Source organism: Protopterus annectens, chromosome 3.part1, assembly GCF_019279795.1.
Source record: "Protopterus annectens isolate FY-2018-M chromosome 3.part1, PAN1.0, whole genome shotgun sequence".
In the NCBI taxonomy this organism is placed as follows: Eukaryota; Metazoa; Chordata; order Ceratodontiformes; family Protopteridae; genus Protopterus; species Protopterus annectens.
In genome coordinates, this window is record NC_056732.1 from 1,375,509,655 (window position 1) to 1,375,524,654 (window position 15,000).

The 15,000-nt window shown below is 42.0% G+C and overlaps 1 protein-coding gene across 1 annotated transcript in view; it reads left to right on the plus strand.

The window, feature by feature from the left end:
• GPAA1 (glycosylphosphatidylinositol anchor attachment 1) overlaps window positions 1–15,000 on the plus strand; it is a 1,710,146-nt gene that overhangs the window by 222,314 nt on the left and 1,472,832 nt on the right. The window lies entirely within an intron of this gene.

Below are 15,000 nucleotides of genomic sequence, written 5' to 3' on the forward strand. Positions count from 1 at the left end.
CCCTTAAAAAAGGGGGGCCGGGTATTTGCTTCCCACAAGAAATACAATTATTAACTTTTTCTGACATCGGGTCTGAGGCAAGAAAAGTTTCAACGGGTACTTAGCTTTAATGAAGACTTCGGTTTCCAATTTTTAAGTAATTCAGGAGCTGGCCGACCGGCACTTGCTAACTGCTTCAAGCTTCCGGGCACCGCTGCGTGGCAAAAAGACTGAAGAACATGGCGCCGGCTGTGTCTTATATATCCGACCTTACTGACGCCAGGAGAAAGCGACAAAGCAACCGACGCCCGGACCCCAGCTTCCTTTGGAATTCGGCCGACCGAGGACCCGCCTGGACGGCAGAGAACCCATCTCTGACACTGTAGCTGTATGCTTACGGCATGGACATCTGTACCTATGTTCATCGTGTTTCACTGCTGCAGTCATTACACTTGCAGTAGAATCCCAAAGCTGAGTTTGGGTGGCTGGCTCTATAGAGGCATTTGGTGTGGCTATGAGGCCCTGCAGCACCTGCAGTGGCAAAGCCAGCTCTGGATCTAGAATAGAGAGGTAAATGATAATGCTTGGTAAAGGTGTGCACTGAACTCCAAGTTGCAGCTTTCCAATATATCTTTGGTGAGGCAACTCCTCTAAGGTAGGCAGTAGAAGTGGCAGTTGCCCTGGTGGAATGTGGTCCTAATATTACTAGGCACAGGTTTCCCATGCTGTGTGTAGCAGAACCGATACAGTGTCCTATCAACTTTGAAATGGTCTGCTTTGAAATAGCCTTCCCTGTGATCCTGCAGCAGATGATGCAAACAATTGTTCCAGATTTTCTGAGAAAGTTTTTGTTTTGTCCAAGTAGAAGCGCAATTACCTGTGTATGTCCAAGGAATGTGGAAGTCTCTCCGCTTTATTCTGGGGATTTGGATAAAATGTTGGCAAGTGAACAGATTGGTTAAGAGCCACACTGGATACCACCTTTAGGCATAAAGGTAGGGTTTGTTCTTAAAGAAACCCTGTCTTGGAGGAAAATGATGAAAGGCTCCACTGCAATTAGTGCCTGCAGTTCTGAAGACTTCGTAAGCTGAGTGTTGATTGCCAGAAGCAGAGCAGCTTTCCATGATACATATTTTAACTCTGCTGAATTGGCTGGTTCAAAAGGAGGCAAAGTGAGCTTTTCCAAAACGAAATTGAGGTCCCAAGTTGGTGTTGGTGCTCTCTGGGGCGGTCTTTGCTGTTTTTAGCCCCCTCCTGAGGTACCTCCGGCTTTAGCAATGGGAGAGAGAAAATAGGAGGATCTGTGTTGTAATGAAATGAGATGGCAGAAGCGTGAATCTTAATGGATGAGAAGGCTAGTCCTTTGTCCAGCATCTCAGTCAAGTATTGTAGTATCTCAGGAATGTTGGGGGACCAGAGGATCAAAGTTTTGAGCCTGGCTCCAGGCACAGAATCTCTTCCACTTTTCTGAATAAGATTTCCTGGTGCTAGGCCTCCTGGCCTCCAAAATGACATCCATAACAGCTTTAGAGAGAGAAGTTGTCTGTTTGGCTAATGAATCTGCCATGCAGCCAGGTTTAAGGTTTTGAGCTGACTGTGCAGTATCTGATTGTTTTGCTTGGAGTCAGAAGGTGTGAATTTGAGGCAAAGTCCAAGGTGGGCCTGTGAGCCAAGTTCTTTAAGACTGGTACCAATGCTGGCGTGGCCAGTCTGGAGCAATCAGAATCATCTGTGGTTTTTCTTGTCACGGCTTTTTAGGATACCTTTGCAAGGAGAGGCAGAGGTGGAAAGGCATAAACATTTAGGCTTTTCCAGGCCTGAAATGAAAGAAAGCATCCACTTTCCATGCTTGTGTGTGATAGAGTCCCAGTGCAGAATTTTTGTAGTTGTGACAGGAGGTAATTAAATGGTGAGGCAAAAAGATCCATATCGGGGCACTCCCATTTTTGCATTATCATGCTGAAGACTTGTGGATTTAATTTCCACTCGTGAGGATCCATGATGTTTCTGCTTAAGTCGTCTGCCAGAGTGTTTTTCTTTCCTGGCAGGAATTGTGCTTGCAGATGAACATGATAGGTTAGAGCTGTGTTCCACAAGGTCATGGCTTTTCTGCATAGGGGGTAAGAATGAGTGCCCCCTTGTTTGTTTATGTACCACATTACAGTGGTGTTGTCTTGTCTTTAATAGTAATTATCCTGGATGCAGAAGATCCATGAAAGCTGTAGAACATGGCGTCGGCTGGAAGCTTTGTACCCCTGGTGCTCTGACGTCAGGGAGGATGACTGAACAGCCGACGCCGGACCCAGACTTTGGGATTCTGGCCACTGCGGGCTGCCTGCCAGCAGGAAAGAACCCAATATAACAGTGATGACTGCAACAGTGAACATGATGAACATTGACATCCATAACAGCTTTAGAGAGAGAAGTTGTCTGTTTGGCTAATGAATCTGCCATGCAGCCAGGTTTAAGGTTTTGAGCTGACGGTGCAGATTGCCTTGCTGAGTCAGAAGGTGGAATTTGAGGCAAAGTCCAAGGTGGGCCTTGAGCTAAGTTCTTTTGAACAAGACTGTACCAATGCTGGCGGCCAGTCTGGAGCAATCAGAATCATCTGTCAAAAGTTTTTCTTGGTAATGCTTTTAGGAGTACCTTTGCAAGGAGAGGCAAGAGGTGGAAAGGCATAAACATTTAGGCTTTTCCAGCTGAATGACAGAGCATCCACTTTCCATGCTTGTGTGTGATAAGTCCTTGTGCAGAATTTTTGTAGTTGGTAATTCAGTGGTGAGGCAAAAAGATCTATATAGGGCAACTTCATTTTTCATTATCATGCTGAAGACTTGTGGATTTAATTTCCACTCGTGAGGAACCATGATGTTTCTGCTTAAGTCGTCTGCCAGAGTGTTTTTCTTTCCTGGCAGGAATTGTGCTTGCAGATGAACATGACAGGTTAGAGATGTGTTCCACAAGGTCATGGCTTGTCTGCATAAGGGGTAAGAATGAGTGCCCTCTTGTTTATGTACCACATTACAGTGGTGTTGTCGGTCTTTAATAGTAATTGTCCTGTATGCAGAAGATCCTTGAAAGCTGTAAGGGCATTTTGTACAGCCAACATCTCTTTTTGATTGATGTGAAGATGCATTTGGTCTGTGGTCCATTTGCCCTAAATACATTTTCCTGCCATGTGTGTTCCCCCCAGGTGTAATCCGAGGTGTCTGTTGTTAAAGTCTGCCTGGCTGTGGGAAGAGTGATAGGTTGGCCCTTGTTGAGGTGACATGCCTGTGCCCACCATCGAAACTCCTGTTGTAGGCAGGGAATTAGTGGTATTACTGTCTCCAGGCTGTGAGAATGTTGAGACCAAACACTTTTTAGGTACCATTGTAATTTCCTCATATGTAGTCTTGCATATGGAATTAGTAGTATGCAGGATGCCATGAATCCCAAGGCCTGCAGAATTTTTCTTGCAGGGAGTTGGGACTTTGCTGCCATCAATTGAAAATACGGAGTCAGTTTGTCCTTGTTTGTCTGGTGTGAGATAAGCCATCTGGGCCATTGTATTTAAGCTGGCACCCAGGAATATTATCTCTTGTGAGGGCACTAATTTTGATTTCTTTTCATTTACTGTGTACCCTAGGCAACTTAACAACCTTTTTACAAATGCCAGATGCTATACAAGAATGTCCTTGCTCTCTGCTTGAATCAGGCAGTCGTCCAGATATGGATATATTTGAATTCCTTTTTGTTTGCAAAATGCAATTACTGGTGTCAGGCACTTGGTAAAGACCCTGGGCGGAGTAGATAAGCCAAATGGCAGTGCAGAGAATTGGTAGTGCACTGAACCAGCTATGAATCTGAGGTATCTTCTGCAATTTTGTCTGATAGGGACATGCAGGTATGCCTCTGAGGTCCAAAGTAACAAGCCAAGCTTTTTTGCCCAACACGGGAAGGAACTGTTGTAATGTCAGCATTTTGAATTTCGGAACATCCACGTAAGTATTTAGAATGGAAAGGTCCAGAATGGGTCTCCAGGCTTTGTCCTTTCTGGGTACCAGGAAGAGTCTTGAGTAAAATCCTTGTCCTTTTTCCTGCTGTGGTACTTTTTGAATAGCTCTCATGTCCATGAGAGATGTAATTTGTTTTTGTGCCTCTGCCCATTGATTTTGTGGCAGGTCTTGCATTCCTTTTAGCCTTGGAAAAGTGTGAAAGTGGAACCTGTAACCTTGAGACACAATATTCAGCACCCATTTGTCTTGGGTGATTGCTTGCCAGTTTTGAGAAAAAGTGCTAGTTTCCTAAGGGAGCTGCCAAAAGGGAAGAGTTTGGCATTGGAAGGGGGAAGTCATTGGACTGTTTCCTGTAAGGTTGTGACTTGTCCTCACCTCGTTTTGGGTTTGAAGCACCCCACTGTTGTGGTCTGTAAGATCCTTGTGGCTGAGATCTGCCTCTTGGGTGTCTGTATCTGCCTCTTTGTGGCCTGTCTGACACTGGAAAGGACCAATTCTTTGTAGGCCAATTTCTGCTAAATCGTGGTGGCTGTACCTGTAAGAAATCCTTCGCTGTTTGCATATATTTTGCCTTATCCTCCATTTTCTTTAATACCTCTTCTGCCTTAACACCAAATAAATTATCTTGATGCAAAGGAGCATCCAATAATTTTGCCTTAACATGATCTGGTAAACTTTGTTCTTTTAACCAAGCATGCCTTCGAATCACAGATCCTGTAACTGCTTTTCTACAAGAAGCTTCTAATGAATCAAAACCACATTGCAAAGTATGCTTTCCCACTTGTTCAGCTGCATGCAATAAATCCTCCATGCAATAAATCCTGCATTTCCTTACAGTCAGGTTGTTCTGCATTTGTACTCATTTTCTGTTTTAATTGAGACAGTAAGTATTGTTGATATTTAAGCATGAGAAACTGGCAATTTAGAGCCCTTACTGCTAAAGGTGCAGAGGTGTAAACTTTCTTTCCCCATCTGTCTAATACTCTAGAGTCCCTATCCGAGGGAACTGGATTCTTAGCCATGGAAGCCTTAACCCCTTTGGGAACCTGGGAAATAGTTTCTGGGACAGCAACAGGGTTTTTATAAAGAAATTTGTGAGAGTCAGGGACTCTGTAGTACCTGTCTGGCTTGACTGGAGCTGGGGGTAAAGAATCAGGATTTAAACTAGATTCAGAAAACACATAATCCACAATGTCTAACAGTGGCAGAATAGCAAGGGGCTTGTGCTGAGGAAGTAAAAGAAATTCTCTGAGCCTTTTCTTGGATTCTGAGTAATCCTGGCCCCTCCCAATGGAAATGCTCCCTCATGGTATGTAAGGTTTCCCCAAAAGAATAATCCTCAGGAGAAGAAGCTGAAGGAATTGGATTCTTCAGCATCATAATCCTTGTAGGGGGGTAAAGAATATCCCTGGTCTGAAGAGGAATCAGAATATATTGAAACCTGGTCAGAGAAATCATAATCTGTATCCTGCCTAGGCCTTTTATCAGGAGGGGGCTCGGAACCCCTGATCAGAGTTATCAAGTCTTCGGCCATCTTGAGCATCTGCTTTTTAGGCATGGAGGCTTGTCCAGGTGAATGCTGTACTTGCTCCTTTGTCTTTAATGTAGGTTTAGTCTTGGCTGTAGTTGCAAGTTGTGTAGGCCTGAAAACACCCTCAGAAGCTGATGCCTGCACAGCGGCTCCAAACCCATCTGAAGGGTTAATTTCCGTTGGCCCAACACTGAGTATCCAGAGGCCTAGGCACCTCCACGTGGGAGTCGGTCGCGCCCTGTGGTTCTGAGGTAGCGGGTGTCAGAGGCTGCGAAAGTGCCTCACTGAAAACCGGCGAACCGGCAACTGGCCTAGAAGAGGCTTCGTCGACAGTTTTGGGCCTCGGATGCCTTTCCTTATCTTTGCGTTTTTTGTGCATTCCGGTCGGTTGTTCCGACGGCATTGTAGAATTAAAACTTCGCCCAAAGTAATGGCGAGCAAAATCAAACCGACGTTTAATAGTGCATTTGTTAAATCTAGCACAAAACCGACAACTAGTAACGTCGTGATCTGGGCCTAGGCATGGAATACAGTAAGAATGAAAATCCTTATGAGGTATTTGCTTCCCACAAGAAATACAATTATTAACTTTTACTGACATCGGTCTGAGGCAAGAAAAAGTTTCCCCAATGGGGTACTTTCTTTATTGAAGACTTCGGTTCTGAAATCGAATTTGAAATCTCAGGAGTCGGCCGACCGGCACTTGCGAACTGCTTTTGTTTCGGGCACCACAATCACTGGAAATAGAGAAACCATATGGTCAGTTCCAGGGAGTGGAGATCAGGATGCTGGATCTCCTAAGGGTGAGATAAGAAATCCGGAATGGGCTCTAGAATCTATGGAGAATATCTCAGGTGAGACCCAAGAGAGGGGAACCACACTAGACGAGGCCAGAAAAAGAGAATGCGGATGCCAGAGCTTTTTAACCGGATGGCTTTTTGTATAAACTTTGAGATCAATGGTAGAGAGGACAAACAAAGATGAGGGCCAATTGTGAAACCAAGCATCCCTCAGGGATTCCCCCAGAGGGAAGATTAGAGAAGTGTATTTGTTGTTGAGGGGGAAAGCAAGAAGGTCGAAACAAAGTTGGCACCAATGGCTAAAAAAAGAAGTCATGTACTTAACATAACATTCTATCTGTGTTGTCCTTTTTCATTCTTCAACTTGTGGGTTTCGGATCCAACCTTGGATTCAACTCATCCGCTTTCATAAGCTTAGGCTCCGAAGCTAGAGCTCCTCCCTTACCCATAATGCCTCACCCCCCCCACCCCCGTTACCTCAGATAGAGTTTGCTGCTACCATGTTTACCAATTATACCAGAATATACACAATGAAAATTCTGAAAATTTACTTAAGAGTAGAGAAAGAACAGGAGCTCAACAAGGAACACAGATTCCTATATGCATACCTGTCAGGTCATTCACTAGGGGGACAGAGGGAAGGAGGAAGAGAGTCGAGAAAGAATGAAAAAGGACAACACAGATGAAACATTATGTAAGTACATAACTTATGTATCTGATGCTGTCATTTTCATTCTTCTTTGACCTGTGGGACAGAGTCCCCAGCTACAACAACCCTTGTGGCCTTCATGGAAGGATATTCCAGGGCACAGCAGAACCAAAAGCAGCTCTATTTCTATACACAATGTTCAGTATGCAGTGGGAAATGAAGGTGCAAGAATTTGACCATGAGGCAACTGATGGAATTTCAGCCCAAAAAGCTTGAGAAGTTGCCACTGATCTAGTAGAATTAGCCTTAATTTGCTGAGATAAGGAAACACCTTTAGATTCACACACAAACAAAAAGCAGTCCCTTAACCATTTAGCTAAGGTGGTCCCAGCAACTGGTTTACCTTTTTTGACATCTGAAAAAGATATAAAAGGTTGGTCAGACTTTCTGAAAGATTTAGTTCCGTCTAGATAAAATCAGTCTATGAATGTCCAACAGATGAAGAGTATATACCCCTTTGTTTTGGAAACTGGGAAAAAAGACTGGTAAGTTGATGGACTGATTTATTGTTCTCAGCCGCAACTTTAGGTAGACGATTAGTATGCAATGTCATGCTGTCCTTAAGAAAAATTAAACAAGGGTATTTACAGGACAGAGCTTGCAATACAGTCTTCCAGGATAAGAACTGCAAACTTACTATGGTCAACGGTTCAAAAGGAGGGTGAATTAGAGGCTGTAAAAACATGGTTACATCCCAAAGAAGGAAAGTACCTCTAAGAAAGGCCTTACACAATTTTTTTTTGAGGCCAAAGAGGATGAATTTCCGAGTCTATATTAAATAAACAAATGCTTAAATGTTCAACTCTCTAAAAGTCTACCTTTAGAGATCGAACAGTTAAGTGTTCGAATATCTTTAAAAATTAAAAAAAAAATAAAACAAACAAAAAAAAAACTAAAGGGTGTAAGCAGGGGCAAGCCCCTGCACTACTACTTAAATATACCAACTCCAAGATCGTGCTACAGTGTAGGGAATGGAAAATTTCCCATTTCCACTCTGCCATTCACTGAAGTGCGATCTCAGAGTTGGTATATTTAAGTAGGGGGAGTGTGGGGGGTGCAGGGGGCTTGCCCCCCTGCTAAAACCCTTTCAGTTTACCTTTTTTTTTTCTTTTATTACATTTTCGAACACTTAAATGTTCGATCTCTAAAGGTCAGCCTTTAGAGATTCGAACATTTAAGCATTCGTCAATGTAATATAGACCCGAATTTTCTCCGATATGACGAGCTGAAATGGCTGTCAATTGTACTTTTACAGTAGAATGACCGTTCCCTCATAAAAAAATTGAACAAGGAAACATAGCACTGCTGGAACAGGAGCAGTGAAAGAATCTAACTGATGCTGTTGAGCCCATATAGAAAATCCGTTCGATTTGCTCAGGTAAATTATTTTAGTCAAAGATTTATTGGAGGAAATCAGAATGTTCTGGACTAGGGATGAAAGCCTGGCAGATCTAGCCATCACTGGAATTGGAGAAACCATATGGTTAGTTTAAGGCATGGGAGATGGGAGTAAATTTGCCCTGATGGATTTTAGGAGGATACACAAGGGACTGGAGGTTAAGTGTGTTTGAGGGGGTCCTCTTTTGATAAGTTTGTTTGAACAGAAGAACCAGGCAGGGGTGTCCTCTTTCCCTATTTATCTGCTGTATATTTAGAATCACTGGGAAAGAAATTAAGGGACTCAAGGATATAATTGGTATGGTAGTCAAAAAAAGTTGACTTTACTTGCAGAGGCTATTTTGTACCTGATAAAACCAGAAAAGGGCATTTCAGGTGCTGGGTAACATTCTGAGACAGTTTCAAGTGTTTTCGGGATACAAAATTAATGACAATAGAGCAAAGGCAATAGCTGTAAATTATGTATCCATACATGAATTAGTTCAAGCAATATCTATATTTATGGGGATGTAATAAAAGTACTTAGGAGTACAAGTTAAAAAGGATTCTGTTACGGCAGCTAAGGATATGTGGGAAGAGACTAACCAAAAGATACCAAAAACTGAGGAATTGGAAGATCTGTTTTATGGATATGGATAGCAAGTTACAAGCAATGAAAATGTTTAATCCATTTAGTTTTATAAATGGGTCAGGCATATTTTATATAAACCTGAAGAGAAGCTCTAGTCAACAATTAATAGAGAGTTGAAGGATTTTTTTTTTTTCTGGGAGGGGAAGAGGACAATAGTCAAGTGGGATAAGAATTCTTCCAAAAGAACACAGTGGTTTGAAATTACCTGATTTGAAGTGGCATTTCAGAGGATCTTAAATATTACAAGCAGAAAGTTGTAATTCAAAGTGGAAAGGGATGAAGATGAACCGCGGGGGTGGGGTGGGGGCTGGGGGCTCAAGAAATGAGGAGAGACCGGGATTTTGGATGCAGGTCCTTAAGGAGAACAATAACCGCACAGATTATATTCGTAAGGTAGCAGAAAGCATTCTAAGAACTAAGCCAACACCGAATGGAGGAAAGGAGATTCTATCAATAGGGAGGCCCGTCAGTTAGGGGTACATACAACAGGCAAGACAGGACTGGAATTTACTGGAGAAAAACTGGCAAAGGAACCAAGGTATTGGGAGAAAATAATTAGGGAGAGAACAGAATGGGAACAGGCCAAAAAATTAATTTGTACTGCAGGCTAGATATTTAATATGAATCCTTGATGGAGAAGGCAAAATGCAGTAAACAGAAAAGATTAAGGGGTTCCTTAGTGAAAGACCAACACTGGTAGAGTTTTTAGTAGAAGCTACAACAGAAGCTGCTGTTGAAGGATAATTAGCAGGGCATATAAATATTGCATAACTATAAGAATCAGAAGAGATTAGAAAGGATTGAAGGAGAAACTGGATAAGCAATTCACAAGCAATGGAAGGATACAGGTATGACTCCCAAAAATGCAACAAAGTCTAGAAAATTTAGGATCTTTTCTTGGAAGTGTTTGCATAAGTATTTTATACCAAACCCAGACTCTAAAGAATTTTTCCTCGAGTAGATTGCAAATGTTGGGAGTTGTGATGGGGAAGAAAGCTGTATTGGAACATATTTTTGGGAGTGTAATGAATTGGCAGGCTTTACAAAATTCCCTGCAGACTACTCTGAAAAAAATACTGGGCGAGCAAACTGGTGTAATTAAAGAAATGCTTTCCGATGTGAAAAATAATATGACTTGCCTAGATATAGTAAAGGCTTTGCCGAATTTAATTTTGGTGGCTACCAAAGAAATCAATTACTAGACGAAAATGAAAATCAAAGCCTAAATCAACACTACCTCTAGAAGTAGTGAATACAGTAACATAGATAAACAAAGTGGGATCATTAGAAAAGGTAGGCGAAAATTACAGAGAAAAAAATGGGAATTGCGGCAATACCACAGAATAATTTTGAAGGAGGAAGGTGGTTTAAGAGAAGGCAGGAATTTAACTATGTTTGACTGACAATGACTGCATAAAAGATTATATGTGATGTATAATGTTTGCAACTAAAAATATTAATACTTGTTATTGTTTATATACAAGTGTAGGATTGCCTGTGTAATGAGTGATTAATTCAAAGATGTTTCTTGCTTAAAAAGGCTAGAAAGCACTCCACCTTTGCCCGAGTTTTGTGCTTACTATACTTTTAGACCCAATGCGAATGGTAGGGATATATATCCACATTCATTAGAGACCATATTATATCAACGCAGATCCTTAAAGACCCACAAGCAGACCCTGTCATAAAACAATCATACTAAACGGGACCAGCTGTCAAATCCTAGTACAATAATGACCCCTTCCAATGATTCCTGAAAACCATGTTAGATTCCTAAACATACTGGAAGAACTGCCTCTAAACTCAGTCTATTATCCTGACTGACTTCACTTACCCATTGATAAACTGGGATACCTACACTTCAAAAAGTAGATTATGAAGTAGAAGAATTTTTGTGCATAAATAAATTCCCTAGACCAACTCGGAGAACCTGCTAGGTAAAAACATTCTTGACCCAGTCCTTGCAAATATAGGATCTTTACATACTATTTCCTTGGTAACCCATCTGATCACAAACTGGAAACTTCCATCTTCAAAATCTCCAAACCTGCAAATGCTGTTTCTTTTTCTTTCAACTGCTCCCATTAGGGGTCACCCCAGCAGATATCTGTTTCCATTTCTTCCTGTCCACTGCATCTTGCTCTGTTGCAGCAGCCATCTGCATGTTGTCTCTCACCATATCCATAAACCTTATCTTAGGCCTTCCTCTTTTCCTCTTACTTGACAGTTCCATCCTTAGCATCCTTCTCCCAATATATCCACCATCCCTCCTCTGTACATGTCCAAACCAATGCAATCTTACCTCTCTGGCTTTGTCTCCAAACCGTCCAACCTGAGCTGACCTAATATAATCCTGTCCATCCTCATCACACACAATGCAAATCTTAACATCTTTAACTACCAACTCCAGCTCTGACTCCTGTCTTTTCATCAGTGCCACCATCTCCAACCCATATAACATAGCTGGTCTCACTACGATCTTGTAGACCTTCCCCTTCACTCTAAATGGTACCAGTCTGTAAATCATTCCTGACACTCTTCTCCACCCTGCCTGCACCGTTTTCATGTCTCTTTCACACTCACCATTACTATCAATTGTAAATGCCAAGTACTGAAACTCATCCACCTTCACCAACACCACTCGCTGCATCCTCACCATTCCTCTGTCCTCCTTCTCATTCATACACATATACTTTGTCTTAATCCTGCAAACCTTCATTTCTCTCCTCTCTAGAGCACATCTTTACCACTCCAGGGTCTCTCTACCTGTTCCCCACTTTCACTACAGCCCAGCCAATGGGGATGCACAAACCAGTGTATTTCTTCATGCTGGTCCCAAGCTGGATAAATGGGGAGGGTTACGTCAAGAAGGGCATCCAGTGAAACTTTTGCAGAGCAAAAATGCGGACAACAATACAGATTTCCAGATGCTAACATCACAAAAATCAAAAGATTTCATAGACATTTAGATTACTAATTTTGAAGCAATTTCTAAATTAAACTACAGCATTACAACCCACTATGTCAACCATATAGTTAAGTATTCAGGCAAATTCTATGCCAACCTACAATCCCGATTAGGCCTAAATGAAATGGGAAATTCAAGATCAACCAGCCTGGTGGTCCTCAATCATAAACAAACCACTACACAATAAAAAACTCAGAGTATACAGAAAAATCTAAGACCTTCAAATAAAAATAAACATTAAGGTATCAAAGAATCTGAAAAATACTAATCAGGAAAATAAATGTATCCCATGAACTCAAACTAGCATTGGAAGCTAAAAATAAGCACAAACCCTTATTCAGTTACCCCAGAAAAATAAGAAAATGCTCAAAACTTATTCAAAATGGCATTACCTACTCTAATCTAGTGAACACTGCAAACATGCTAGCAAGCAAACTTACTGCTAATTTCACCAGAGACAACTACACAAAGCCCACATATCCCTAAGGCTATCAAATTCATCATCACCACTTAACATTTACTAAAGTTACTCTCAAAATCATCTTCCATGAAAATGGATACTATACATGGCTTATTGGATAAATACTATTAAGCATGCATTGGCAAATCCACTCAATCTATTCAACAGGAGCTTAGCCACTGGCTTTGTCCTGGAAGTCTGGACAAAGCTGTTATACCACTCCAAGGGTGGTCCTACCACTGACACCCGCAATTACAAAATTACAGACTCATTAGTCTGAGACGTCTCATTTGTAAAGCTATGTAACACATTACAATGGACCACAGTTACATACTGTAAACCTTACAAGACCTGACCCTAAACAGTTTGGCTTTCCAAAGTGTAAAGTTTATGTAATGAAACCGGTAAATGTCCTTAAAAGGGCAACAAGCCATAAACAGTGGACATATTGATCACGTGGCACAGAGTGACCTGGTTAAAGGATTTGATACCACTCCACATGCCAACAAATAAACAAGCTAACATGTCTCCAAACTGACCCCTATGTGATGAGATAAGTTTGCTGACAGAATCCACACAGTGAGGATAGCAGGTGCATTCTGAGAGTTATGAAAGTGACCAGTGATGTCCCTCACCGCTCTGTGCTGGAACAGGGACCTCTGGTATTCAGCATCCACATCTCAGGTCTCCAAATCACAAATGATGACCAATGGTTAACCAAGTATGCAGTTAACTGAACTGGTCAAAACAGGCACTCCATCAGAAGCTTAGCCTAGTAACCTTCTGTGATCTATACCTAGTGTAAAAGCCATAGAGCCTTTTTAAGCCTAACCAGTCATGCCTCAATTTCCCCAATTATCAATGCTCACAGACAACAGTTTTGGTATATGCCTGTACCTTAGGGCATCTACAAGTTGTCCCTGTCCTTAAAGACCACAGCTGACAAGCCAGGGGTTAATAGGCAATTTCCCACCCACTGGTGAGAATTGCATTTGAAGAGACTTGGGGTAGAGGTCTGTTTCATATAAATGGGGAGTCTGTTCCAGAGAAGGGGTAATAACTCAGACACATACCTGTCCCTCCAATATATTTTGTTTAGGTATGAGATCAGGTTTAGATCTGGTAAATCTAGCACTGTTTGTTTTGTGAATGTGTAGCAGATCCATCGGGACTGGATTGAAAAATACCTTATAGGTTAGGCACAGATCACCCCTCAGTAGTCTGTAGGAGACACAATACAGGGACAGTGCTTTCAGGTGCTCCACATAAGACATGCTTACAAGCTGTATTCTTTTAGTGGGGAACCTCTGTGGCTGCTCCAGCTGATAATGCCTGGTCAGGTACACGCTAAATGATGCACTGTATTCAATTACTGGTCTAATGAGTGTAGTGGGACTATGATCTCCTTATATATGAATGACATGCCCTTTATTTAAGTTGTGCCATGTAAAAGGATTTCTCAGCACCACAGACACATGGTGAACAAAGTTCAGGCTATTTCAACCAGAGTTAAAGTTCCTTACCACTGGCTTTACTCCTAAGGGGTGTTATCAAAAGTAGTTTGTAGGGGCGATTATCTTCCAAAGGGTATAATTATACATTTTTTGGTTAGTGTTTCAGGCCATAGTTCTCGTACCAGTTATTTGTGTTAAACAACCCTTGAGGATATCTACATCTCTGAGGGATTCAGTGATTGCATCCAGCTTGCAGTCATCAGCAAATCTGGTCAGCCAAAGGCTTCTATATTTGCCTTGACTTGAGAAAAGTATATTCCAAACAGCAGCTGTCCCAGTACAGAGCCCTGAGACCACTAATAAACAGGCTTCTTGATGAAAGTGGATTTTGCCACTCAAACTTCAGATGCCTTATCCACGAGCCATTTGACTATCGGGCGACATAAGGATTTATGCCTATAATTATTAGTACGTCTACAATACCAGAGTGAAGTACTGTGTCAAATGCCTTTGCCAGGTAGAGGTACACAGCATGCAGTTCTGCCCTCACTCATGGCTCCAATGACCTCCTTATGCAAATCCATGTTTAGTAGGCATAACCTATCCTGAACAGAACAAAACAGAACTGGGATGGGTCCATGGTTTGAAGCACTGTTTTATGTATCAGGTCCCCTATAATTCTTTCCCTGGCCCCTTTGTACCAAAGTAGTCAAACTTATGGGTCTGTAGATGGTCTGCCTTTGTGTAGAGGGATGACTGCCGTAGTCCTCCATTCCCTAGAGATGAAGCCTGCCTACAGGCTGTGGTTAAATAGATAGTAGTGGGCCTGACAGATTGTGTTTAAAGTTATTTAGGAGGCACACAGATATCATCAGAGCCCATTTATGCACGGTTTTATCTCTGGAAAGTGCATTGAGTGCCTAGTCTTTACTGACAGTTGGGGGAGAAATGGTAGAAGGCATTTCTGTAGGGGGTGGGACATGGTGGTGATGTGGGCTGAAAATGGAGTTAAATTTAAATCGGCCAGCAAATCTGCTGCATCTCCCGGTTTGGTATAAGGAGTTCCATTTAC